A 13,192-nucleotide genomic window follows, 5' to 3' on the forward strand; every position below is an offset into this window, starting at 1 on the left:
GAGACCGGGGCGGGGGGGCACCGCGGCGCTCCCAGCCCCCGGCTCCCCCCTCCACGCACCCCCCGAGGTGACGCCCGGTCGGGGTGCGCTGCCCAACGCCGGCAGCGCGGCCCGCTCGCCCCGGCGTAGCCTGCGGGCAGCGCTCCTGCCCGTCCCTTCTGGGCACCCCCGGTGCACCCCCACAGCAAGGTCGCCGCGACCCGAGCAGAGGGGGGGCCGCCTCCCCAAAGGCACGGGCCGCATCGGCGCGCCTGGCACCCGCCGCGACCTTTCTCGCCAACACAAGGACACAAGTCCTGCCTTTGTGCCTGCGGGGTCCCGGGCGACCCGCGGGGTCCGACACTGCGGAGCCGCTAAGGGGGAGCTGGATGTGTTCCCGCGGCGGATGTGCCGGCGCGTTGGGCCTTCATCCCAGCCCTGGGCCGCTCTAGCTCGCCGTAATTATAAAGGAGCCGCAAGCCGTAACGAATTGCCGCTTAACGCTCTGCATCAGCACGAAGGTGACCCGGGCACACGCAAAAGCGTTAAATTGCGCCTTCGCCTTCCTCCCCGCCGAGCAGAGCTCCGCTCCAAAACGCTGCCGCAGCCCTGCTGCGCTCGCGCGGGGCCGGAGAGCAGGCTGCCAGCGCAGCAGGCAATTTCCCCTGCTTTGCCCCAAAACGTGACCTGGAACTGAGTACAGAAGAGCTTAGCAAGAAAAGGCGCAGAGAGAGGCAAAGCGGCTGCTAGTACGCGGGGGGGAAAGGGAGCGTGGGGCAGAGTCCAGCACTGTGCGGCCGCTGGGCAAAACGCTTATCTCCACCGTGGTGAAAAATGAGAAGAACGTGGACAAAGCACCCACGCGTGCATGGGGACCCCGCTGCTCGGTAACGAAGCGCTTGGGTTGGGAATTAGCTTGTCAGGAGCAAAAAAATAAATAAATTCCAGCTTCTCTTTTGTCCCTCCCGTCCCTTGTCTCCTTCGCAAGCCGATCAGATGCCCGGTGCTGCCCGCTCACGTATGACCTGGTGGTTTGCCGAGAGCCCCGGGCTCTGGAGATGGGCCTGAGACCCAGATCTCCCAGGGAAAACTATTTCTGTCTGGTGGATGTGAAGAAAGCAGCAAAACATGGCTTGAGACCTCTCAAAAGGCTCTTGTATGTAAGTGAATAGAAAGGCTTTTGTATTCGCGAAGAAAAGGTTCCATTTTAGATATTTATATGCATTTCCAGTGCATGATTTCTATCTATCTGTCTCTATTGCACATCTAATTATGATGCTAATCTCCGATTTGGGAGACGCACGTTACTCATGCTTTGTTAATGGTAATTAACTGGCAATACCGGATATTCCCCACAACAAAATGTGAATCGGCATCTGCGGCTGCAGCAGGCACCCACGTGCTGACAGCTCGCTTCCATATGCCCACGGCTGGCACCGTGCTGCCTGCCCGCTGACGCAAAATTGAGGGTTACCACCAAAGCAGGCACCCGAACCTGCCGCGCCAGCGGGCACGTGCCAGCGCCGGCATCCCTCCCCCAGCGAAGGCCTTCGCAGCGACGCGTGGGAACGGGGAGGCCGGGCTTTCGCGGCGAGCCCCCGCGCCACGGGGCGGATGCTCGGCTCGGGCGGATGCGGGCACGCGCTTTTTGGGCAGAGCTGGCGCCCGTGCCGGCCGGCAGATGGGAAGGGGGGGGGCAGAGCGGGGTGGCGTTTGCCTGCAGGAGCCCCTTGCCGAGGCGGGTGGTGGGGAGCACCCCGTGGCGGCGGCGCGTCTCCGCCTGGCGAGGTGTGCGGAGATGCCCGGCTGGACGGTCCCGCCGAAAAATGCCCATTTTAGAACAAAAATCTGGTATTGTCGGAAAGAAAAAAAGCCCTGTCAGTCAGTGGAGAGTAATGAATGTGCTGCCTACATGCGCCAGAGAATTAAGCTAATGCCTCCTTTCACCTCCCACACGGCCGTACTATAAATCACAGATTTTCACAGACTTCTCTTGGATGCTTTAGGGAGCAGGATTCAGCCTTGTTCATTCAGCTCCGGCTCCAGCCCAGCGCTTCCCCCCCGGCTCAGACCGGCTCTAAGAGCAAAACGAGCCCCGGAGCTGCCTTGGGTCCACTCCATCGCCAGCCGCCTCCACACCGTGCGACCCAGCGCCTCCCTTTTCGCTCCGTCGTGGCTTTTCTTCGCCTTGCCGGCGCGCTGCCCTCTGGGTGGACGCGTAGGCACACGCGCGTATATACACATCCACGTAGGCCCTGAGCGGCAAAGCGCGAAACGTATATCCGCAGGGCGTGATGCAGTCCGAAATCTGCCGGTCCCCCTGCAGTCCCGCGCGGCTCTTAATTTCTTTGCCGGTCCGAGGACAAGAGAATGTGATAGCAATTGGGCGTGCGGCTATTAGGAGGCTCTGGGGGAAGCGTGAAAGCAATCCCTCCTGCGTCTCCGCAAGGAGGCAGGGAAAGTCGGGAAAAACCCCTCCTTCAGCGCCGCGGAGGGCAGGCGAAGGAGGGGGAAGCCCCGGCGAGCGGTGGCCGACGGCCCCTCCGCGTTGCGGGGCCGCTGCGGCGAGCGCTGCCTGCCGCCGCTGCCTTTCCCGCGTCGCCTTTTGCGGGACCCTTTCCTTCGGCACCATCAGCTCGACCCGCGCCTCGTCCCAAAGCCCTACGTGGAAACACAGGCTGGGCCAAAGCATAATAAATCTGCTGCCCGCAGACGGGGAGCAACTCCATGCATCTTACGCAGCGTGCACAGCTCCGGCACGGCTCCCCAGTACGAAGAGAGGGGCGACGATTAGTCGCGTAGGATTTGCCTTAACGTCCTCTCATCCGCGCGGTTCATTCGGCTGCATTCGTGATAGCATGGGCACGTGACAGGTTTCCTTACGGATTCCGATAGCAGCCGCAATGCCGCATTGCCGCTGCCTTAATTTATGAGCTCTCCGGGTAAAATCACGCTCACGCAAATTGCTCTAAGCAGCAGGTAATTTCCTGTCTTTTGAGCACACCGGGTTTTTCACGGCGTTGCAATTAGGCAAGGTGCATAAGTTGTATCATTTACGGCAAATAAGTCTAAATTAACAAGGCGGCCGTGCAAATTCCTCGGTTCGGCAAAACCGCTCGGGGACTAAGCGGGGCGCGGAGTTAGATGCACGGGGCGGATTTGTACGCCGGCCGCCGTGCGCGGGGTTTTCGTTCTTGCCTGCTAGACACGCGCTGGGCCTCGGTGCCTCTGGCAGCCCCCTCCTTGCTCGCTCCCCGAGCGCGGATGCTTTTTCTCCCCCATCCATAACCATTTTGCAAATGAAAAAGGAGACGCCGAGGAGCTCGGTGCATCGCCCTAAACGCCAGCACAGGAGGATGAAGCTTCCGCAAACGGATCCGGCCACCGATGGGGACACCGAGATGGGCTTCCCACCCCTTGACCCGAGCCCAGCCTGGCCACCCAGCAAGGCTCTGCTCCTCCATCTGTTCGACCTCCGGGGGAGGCGGAAACCCCGGCAAAAATTTAACCCCCCCTCCCCTCCCTAGGAGCCACGTGCTAGCGGCCGTCACCAGGCCAGGAGCCACAGACAGGCGCCTACCTGGTGCCCCAGGGGTATTTGGACACTCCTTGGAGAAAATTCCCACCAGGAGAATGAGACGCAATGAGAATTTATCCCGAGGGAGCAATTAATTGCAACCCAGCTCGTTATTATAATTTGGCTCCTCCTGGAGAGGCCCGAGCGCAGGGATTTCTCACCGTGGCGGGAGGCAGGGTTTGCCAAAGCCCACGGAAAACGAGGAGCAGAGGGATAACCCCCCCCCGCCGCCACCGTGTTGCCGCCTCGTTATTTCGTGCAAAAGCTATCTGAGCTCTTTAGCGAGTTTTAATTAAGTCGTCGCAAGCTCCGGAGAAATTTGCGCTCGTCTGAAAGTTCGCACGCGGAATTAATTAAGCCCGGCGGCTCCCACGCCGCCGTAGGGCCGTTTCGAAGGCGGCGCGGGAACCCGGCCCCGGGGGGCGAGGGGGGGTCGGAGCTTGCGGCCAGCCGCCTGCGCGCACGTCGGCCTCGGGACGGCGGCGATTCGGGCTCGCCGCCGCCCCTCCGAATTGCCCGCGGGCGACGCTAACGGCAGCCGGCGCGTTTGGGTACGTGCCCAGCTCATTAAGTACACGGGTCGCGCTTGCAGCTGGCGTAAATTTGTGCAGGGACCCGGGAGCCCGATGCATCGGGATAAATCAGTCAGAGCCGTAGCGGCGAAGGGGAACTATCGCTGCGGCCCCCAAATCAACGCGCCTGCCGAAAACGTCGGGGCGGGGCGGGGGGGAATCCGCAAACCGGGCTCAGCTGCTTTCCGTCCCCCCCGGCAGGCTCAGAGCAGCACGAATTGGAAGAGACGAATGTTTCGAGGAAGCAGGATGGGCCCTCATGGATTTAAATAGCCTTCCCGCTCCCCGGCTTTCCCTGCTCGGCATTGCTCCGTCTGCAAAAGCTGGCAGCGAGTTCCTCCCGGCGCCCGCCGCCACCGGCTCCTCACCTCGAGCTTTTCGCGGGCCCCCGGGGCGATTTAGCGACCGTCGCCTGTTCCCGCTCCTTCTCCTCCGCGCGGCAGCGGCAGCGTTCGGCAGCTTTTGAACCGCAGAGCTCCCCAGCCGCACGGAAACGTTATCCTCCCATGCATTATTGACGCCTGCTATGGATAATGGATGCGGCGGCGCCTGCGGCCTGTGCCAGCGGCATTCGGGACTGTGTTCTCGCTTCTTCTGAGGTGTGGGTGAGACGTGGAAGGAAACCGTCCGCGATTTATAGGACCGAAGGCCGTGCGCCTTATCTTAAGCGTGATCTCGTGGTAGAAAATGTGCAGCAGGAGATGCAAACCGCTCCTGGCCCAGCACGCGACACAGCCAGGGCTTGGCGCGAGCACCGAGCTCTCCAACGCCGGGCAGAAACCCAAAGCTACAGCCCCACGTCCGGCCCAAAGCTACGGCCCCACGTCCAGCCCAAAGCTACATCCCTATGTCCTACCCAAAGCTACGTCCCCACGTCCTACCCAAAGCTACGTCCCCACGTCCCACCCAAAGCTACAGCCCCACGTCCAATCAAAAGCTGCGTCCCCACGTCCAACCCAAAGCTACGGCCCCATGTCCAACCCAAAGCTACAGTCCCGCATCCAGCCCAAAGCTACGGCCCCACATCCAGCCCAAAGCTACAGCCCCATGTCCAGCCCAAAGCTACGGCCCCACGTCCAGCCCAAAGCTATGCCCCACGTCCTGCCCTGGGATGAAGACGAGGATGCCGTCCCTGCCCGCAAGCCGGGGACCCTCGGGTATCGCGAGAGCGCTCCCGAAGCTGAGAAACACATGAAGAGTCGCAGGAGGAATCCACAAACCTATGTGCACACTTACAGGCAAGAGTATTTTTGCTCTTGAACCAGGAGGAAGACTAACACCCAGATAGGCATGCAACTGCTACCAAAATTCATACAATTTAAAAATAAAAGCCCAGGTTCTCCCTCCTGCACTGGTACTTTGAAGACCACTTTCTGGTGCTGCAGTCTACAGGATTTTCAAATTGCAAATAGAGCGCAGGGTTCTTGCCTCGAACGGGTTTTACACCCAAAGGAGGTCATCTCCTTCTTGGTTACGTTGGGGGAAGTTCAGAGGAGAATCAAATGAAACACCGAATTCACCGCGTTAGCCTCCAAACTGAGGCTTAAAGAAACTGGAGCAACACGAAGGTGTGCAATGATATTTTACAAAAAAAATAACATTTATAGTGTATGCCCAATGAATATTAAACCACCACACATTTGATGGCTCTGCTGCCTGCTAGGGGCACCGCCCCAGCATCGCGTGGGAAGATTTAATTCGTATTTACAGGCAGGAACGGACCCACGCTCATACTTCTTTGCGTGCGTCTCCGAGATCAGTGTGAGAGCAGCAGGATGAGAAAGGTGAATTCAAGTCCTCTGCACCGGGCATTTCCCTTAAGCAATCGCTCAAAACTGGCAGAGCAGGGAAGTGCTAAGGAAAATCCTCCTCTCCCGGCTGCTGTGGCATCACCGGTCTGCTCCCTTAGGCCGGCTGCTTTAGTGGAAGAGAGCAGGCAACAGGTTGGGCTACAATTTGCAAATACTGCAATGCAGCCTCCAACGCAAACCTTCCCTTACGCTGCAAACTGGAACGGAATAGCTGTCGTATTGCTGAGCTTTTTTTTTTTTCCATGCAAATCTTCCCTTGTTTGAAGATTTAGACCAGGATCCCATAAAGGTGTTTGGTGAAAAACGAAAAAGGAAATCTTAAAAGAGCTACGCGAGCGGTGGCGGCAGGGCGCTCACCACCGGGGCCAGCGTTGGGAGCAGAGCGGAGGCGAGAGCAGGAGCCTCCAGGATTAAAAGTGTTTAATTTAGGTATCTCCTTCCAGTGCTTTGATCCTGAAGCAATGCCACCGGAGCAAATGAACCTTGGGGGAAACCGGCACGTTAGAATTAACCGACGGCAAAATATGGAGCTGGCGTGCAAATATCGCCGCATTTTTTGCAAAACCTGCTGAGATCCAAAGAGCGCTTTCAGGTTCGCTCCGGACGCGAGCGTTGCCGGAGCCGTGCCGCGCCGCTCGCTCACCCCCCGGGCCCGCAGCACCGTCCGCACGCTGCTGACTCTCACCTGCGCGTCGGGCCGGGCCGGCTCGGCACTCGGGCAGCTCCGCACGCCGCCGCCAGCCGCCTCCGCCGCCCCCGGCTCGGCCCGTTCCTCCCTCCGCTTCTCGCTTCCGCGGAGCCAGCCGTGCACCGCGAGCCCTAGCAGGGCGCTCAGCGTGTACATGGCCGCGCGGCGGCGGCCGCAGGGCTCGCCGAGGCGGAAGGGCGGCCGAAGCCGGGACGCAGCCCGACCGGTGGGTTTTCCCTGCGCTTCAGCCAAGCCGAACTCCCGGGCGGCTCCGACCCACCCACTCCCGGAGACAGAGCAAGCGCCGTCCCCTCCGCTCCCATCTGTCGGTGCATTAAGAAAAGGAAAGCAGCTTAAAGTCCATCCCCGCCGGCACGCCGCCGGTCCCTGGCAAACTGCTGACACCGGCTCTTCCTCGGCATCGACGGGCAGGTGGGGCTGCCACCCGCTTCGGATAACCGGATCGAGGGGAGATTGGCGTTTTTAGGGTCGCTGGCTCTCACTATCGGCTCTAGTCGAAAGATGGGTTTTAATTGCAAAGGAGGAGCATATTAGCTGCTTTATTCCCCTTTTGCCGGTTGAAAAAATCAGTGCCCTTCTCTGCAAACAGGCTCCACTGTGGTGCCACCGGGCCGCGGGAACGCGGGAATGCGGGAACACGCCGGGGAGCGGGCAGGGGCTCAGCGGGCAGTGCTGGGGAAATGCTTCGGCAGCGCCGCTGCGGGTTTCGGCAGCGGCCGGACGCTCTCCCGTTTCGGGAGGCAGGAAACCCGCAAAGCTCCATTTCCCTCCGGCTCATCTCCAGATTCGGGCCCGAAAGGGGCTTTGCAGAAACCGGCCCGGAAGAGCGAAACCGGGGAGCTCTGCAAAGCAAACAGCGATCGGCTGAGAAGCCGCCGGTTACCGCGCCGTGGGGCGTTTGCCAAGACACACAGATCGTATCGGGCTCGTTTACAAAAGAAAAACCGACGTAATTAACGTGCAGGAAAACACTTTAATAAAAGGCGTATTAAGTGCAAAAGGTGATAGCGCCAAGAGGTCAAGCCTTTTTCAAACACCGGCAAAACAGGAAATGGGTGTATCTGTCAGGCAAATCTAAATTCTTGAGGCGCATAGGACTAATTATACATTGGGGCATGTTTTTGCCGCCTTTTTTCGTGGGCTTTCAGGTTGCTAGCGAGGCAGATATAAAATCCAGAGGTTGCCCAGTGGCGGGGTAGCGACATTACACGCAGCTGCCCTAAGCGCCTTAACGTCAGGAGCGCCAAACTCAACCGAGGGAGACTTACGCGACCTTCGCGTCTGTGTCTTCTTCTGCTTGAGGTTCAATAACGATTTTACCACGGGGGTTTCGCGCAGCCGAACGCACGCAGTAACCATGGCAGCCAACACATTTTTTTTCTTTCACGTGATGCTGGTATTTTTGCAGGACAAAAGAGCCTCTTATCTGGACTGAGTCACTTGTCCGGCTGATCTTCGTGCCTCGGGTTGTTGGGAAAAAGGAGCGCTCCGAAGAGCGACGGCTCGCGAGGATGCTTGGCAAATTCGGGGCTGCTCCACGGGGCGACCCGCCGGCCGGAGCGCGGGAGCCGGCGGGTGCAAGAGGATGCAGGCGCGGGTGCCGCGGTGCTGGTCCTGCTGCGGGGAGGCCAGAACGGTCCCCGCTGCTTCTGAACAGCCAGAGGTGTAAAAGAGTCTGTGCACGGCGTGCACACGCTTTAAAAGTCCACTTTATCCCGCTTTTTTCATTTTTTTTTATATTGTCCCCCATTTACCCTTCCAGTTTAACCCAGAAACCTGTTTTTACAGTTTAACTCTTGGACCTCCAGCTCTCCAAGTTCTTCACATGCGTGAAGCGACTTCTAAAAGCAGAGCAAATGTGCAAAGTAAAGCAGGTGGCTTGGCTTCAGATGCCTCAAAACCGACTCACTGCATTTTGTTCAAATTGCCCCCAAAACATGCACCCTCGGGCAGGGACCAAACTTGGAAAGTTTCAGCCCGAAACGGGAACAAGTCAACGAGGAACGGGTAGGAAAAGAGAAAGTGGCATCCAACGTGAGCCAGAACAGCCGCTGTTAACTAGTGCTGGCACCTATAGCCGTGCATTTCTATACTTCTCCATATGACCCCGTCCCAAACGGTGATCTGGCCTTCTCTCAGTGCATTAATTCCAGGGGGAATATTACTACTCCACTTAAAATGAAGCTTTATATCACTAGGTCAAGGCCAGCGAAAACAAGGACTCGTATTAGCTCCATTTTACAGCAAGGTAAAGACGGATTCAGGGGAATTTAATTGCAACCACAACTCTAAGCGGATATACATGACAGGAAAAAAAACATAGGGAGAGAAAGTGGTTTGCAGACTGTTTGCAGAATTAGGAGCGTGTCCTGCTGCTTGAGATCTCCAGGTTTCGAGATTAAAGTGCTTAATTTTATTTCAAGCTTTATAATTAAACGCCATTTACCTGGGCTTTCCATTCATCTTGCAATTTCTTTGCAGACCCGAGACTAATCCGCAAACCTGCTTATTCCTTTTTACTTTCATTATAACCTTATCGGCGATTAACCTGCAGCTGCTCTTAATCTTTTTAAAAGATTGCTGTGACCATAGACGCGGAGAGGATACCTGCCCTGTTTCTGTCCGTAGGACAACAACTTTCTACGCAGTTAAGTATTTTTGCTGGGTTATATTGTTCCTTTTGTAACTTGATCTTTCTGTCCGTGATATATTTGTTCTCAGACTTTGTACAGACCATTAAATCAGCCTCAGTTTTCTGAAAGATATAACAGCACAGGCCCCAAAGAAAATCTTGCATCTGCCCTATGAATACACAAAACCACCAGCAAAGATACCACTAGTGATTTGGGACAAAAATTAGCACGTTAATAAAGATCTGACAGCAGCATGCTCTACTTTTTCATTCAACTAAGTTACGCATTCCACTTACTACTCAAAAGTAGCAAAGGGTAAAATATTGCTGCAAGAATATCTAATTTCCGTGAATATGGACATCTGAGAAATCAGTTATAAATAAAGGGAACTATAAATCAGTAAACAGGACGGCACTGAAGAATTTGCAGTGTTATGGGTGGTGCCAGATTGGCAATAAGCAACCCACATACTATATAAATAATATTCGAGGAACAGAGACACCTAATCAGATCGATCCAGCACTCGAATGACATTGAAATAGAGGAGCAAAAGCTAATAAAGCAATAAAATTATATGGAGCGTTACAAAAGCATTCAGGAATGTTACAAGGGCAGTGGAAACAACGGACTTGTGATAAGCGTATGCTGTAAAAATATTTAATAGAACCCGATAGAAAGGAAACCCATCGCAACTGCAGCAAAACTGGAATGTAGCACGGTGTGGTAAATAAATGGATTTGCAAAAATCAGCAGAAACCCAATTTTATGACAAACCCCAAAACAACAGAGACCCTAAACGGGCCTAGAGCTGCCCATTTGCTCAGCTTACGTAGCGGAGCTGGGATTTCCAAATAGTCCCACACGATGAATGGATCCGGGCTCACGTCTCCAAACCTGCCCCTAAGCCCAGCCCTACCTTGACCTTAATTATTACCCGGGGAACAACCTCAAAAGGACTAAAGCCATAAGCAGATCACAAAGGAGGATAACTTCAAATCTTCATGAGTTTCCAGAATTACCTGTTATGTTTCCATTATCATCTTGAAAAACTGAGATCTTCATGTGGATGTATTTATCAGTTTAAAAAAAAAAAAAGCTTTTTTTCCCTCCTTATGGAGATAAAAAATAATGTATAAAAATCTCAGCTGCTAGAATCGTGTGACCTATGATGCCATCAAAAGTTTACTGGAAAATTTGTGATCCAGCGCGGCTTGACTTTTTTCCCCTGTCTTTGTCTCCGTTTGATTCGGGGAAAAGCCTAGGAGGGCTGGTTTCTCATTCAACTGGAGCAGAAATATTTCCAAAAGAGGTTTTTTTTTAACATAGTCTGAGCACTGCATTAATTTTATAGGCCACAATGCTTATTTAAAGATATATACATTTTAGTATCACAGTCTTGAAATTGTTTAGGAATGGTTCTTCCTTACTAATATTCACCATGTTTTTCTGCATGTGAGTGAATTTGAATGACTAGAAACTTCTGATGATAGATATGTTCAACATATAAACATTGATGGATTCAATAAAAAGCCCCAGACCTTTAATTTGAACTTTAAGAACATATGCCCTATACGTCTGCACATCAATTCTGCTTTCAAAAGAATAAAAAGAAGGAAAACAATTGGAATTTTGAAATAAAGCCACAGAAAATGAGCTGTAATCTAAGTGGGGTTTATTGTAAATGCATTGGATCATGAAAGCCATTAAAGCATACTAGTTATTTAAACTATTTTTATAAACCATATAAAAATGCAGCATGAAATCAAAATCCTGGGTTGACTTTTACACGTTTTCCAGTTTGATAATTTAAATGTGTATATATATATATATATATATATATTTAGTGAAAAAATACTTTATACTCCCCACCAAAACCTTCCACCAAGAAGAGCATCAGGGAACAAATGATTAAGGATAAGAAGTATTGAGAGAGGTTTTGATGCTCTTACCAGAGTTCAAGCTTTCCTCTGCAATCTTAAGGACAGTGGCAGCTTCAGATCCTCGGGTAACATAGTGGAGTTTCCTGAAGTTTTATTTAAAAAACCCCAAGTCATCACTAATTGACATTAACATATATCCTGGCTTTTTCCTCCACAGGAACCCATGTATTTTCCAAGAGAGAGGAAAAAAATGTGGGTATTACAGCAAAGCATGAAACTCTGCCATTAGGTAAAGAGCAACGGAAAGGTTCTTTATGAAAAGAGGAATTTTTGCAAATAACTACAAGCGCAGATGACACCTGCACCATGATCCCTTTTATTCAGAGCTCTGCAGTTCCATAGGAGGACTCGCCAAACCTGCAGCACTTGTCTGCGTATTTGCTGAGCAGTCAACGTTTCCCTCGACTGTGTCTCGGGGACTGCTCCATGCAGCAAAATGCAGCTCCTCTTTCCCTCCGAAGGAAGGAAAAAACGGCTTCGTTCGACTGAGCAGGCAATGCCGCAGAGACCCGGCAAGCAGAAACCTAGGGGAGAAGATTTGCATCTTCCCCCGGTTAAGCATCGTATGGAGAGCACCCAGCTACCACCGCTCTCCGTCTGAAGAAGCAAAACTCGTCTTTTTGGATTAGAATAAATAGCAACGGAGGAATCAAAGAGCGGGGCTGCCAGTGGACGCGGGGAGGCTGGACTGGACTTTATCCATCTGGGAAGCCTGACTCCTCCACGCAGTCGTTGCGTCTCAGCTTGTCTTAGAGAAACGACAAGGTTGAGGAAGCTGAAGGACTGGTAACGTTGGAGAAAGAGTGTTAGCCCAGGGCACTTGCCTTCCCTCCCAGCGCCCTGTCCCAGCACCGCACATCTCACCATCAAGCGGGGAACCAAGGCATTGGCAAGCTCCCTTGGACAATAATGGATATTGTTCAAAGCGAGAGCGGCTTCCGTGGAGGCAAAGCGGCTGAGATCCAACAAAGTAATGGGAAGGGCTTGTAAATGGGCCATCAGAAAGGTTGATGGGTCTCAGGTGCACAGGGAGGCAGGCGGTGACCAACACGCCATGGGATCAACTGCACATCCGCATGTGGACGGCCAACTCTGGGCTGAATGTGAAATACTGGCTTGGAGAGGATAGCACTTATCTCGCTTTTCTTTCCTGGTCCAGCTAGAAATCAGCAAGGCTTTTCGCCTTCTTAATTCCATTTTCCTCTTTTGCAGCGGCAGAACCATGGAAAACCAAGGCTGGAATGGCTCTGCAGAGGCCATCGCCTGGTCCAAGACGGGCTCGGTTATACTTCTGTCATCCCCGAAAGATGGTTGTCAAAACTGTCCTTAAAAACTGCCAACGATGGAGAGCCTACAACCGCCCTGGCAGTCTGTTCCTGCCAGTCGCTCTTCTTTCCAATGGCAAACTTGAATTACTCTTGACGCAACGTAAGACTTTTTCTCCTGTCCACCTCTTCCTCGTGGATTGCATCTTTTACAGTTTTGCTCATTTTTGCATGCTCTAACAAGGCTACACCTATGTGGAAGCGCATCCCGAGCGGAGCAGAAGGGGATCCTCACGTGCCTTGCTGCCTGTGCATGCCAGGGCGGACTTTGATTTTTTTCACTACAGCACAATTTGATCTCTGTTCAGCTTGTGAGACTAACCCAAATCCTTTCCAGATGAATCACCCGGTAACTGCTCGTGACAACCTTGAGGCCAACAGAGGAGTCTTGGTTTTTTTTTTCCTTTGTGTTTGTCTGGCTAAGCAATGACTCAGATTTCAGAGGAGAATAACTCTCCATCCTTTATCTGAACAGAAACTCATTAACCACTCAGAGTGGTAAAAAGCGATTGCTTAGAGTAATGGGTTCTATCAGCAGTGGGTGAAGGTCTAAGTAGAAAAGAAAGGCAGAACCTATCGACATCTATAGTTAGCAAAGCCTATAGCCACTGCATGGAAATTGTTAATGAGTAAAAACATCTATTTG

Source organism: Apteryx rowi, unplaced genomic scaffold (assembly GCF_003343035.1).
Source record: "Apteryx rowi isolate R43461 unplaced genomic scaffold, aptRow1 scaffold_718, whole genome shotgun sequence".
Taxonomy (NCBI): domain Eukaryota; kingdom Metazoa; phylum Chordata; class Aves; order Apterygiformes; family Apterygidae; genus Apteryx; species Apteryx rowi.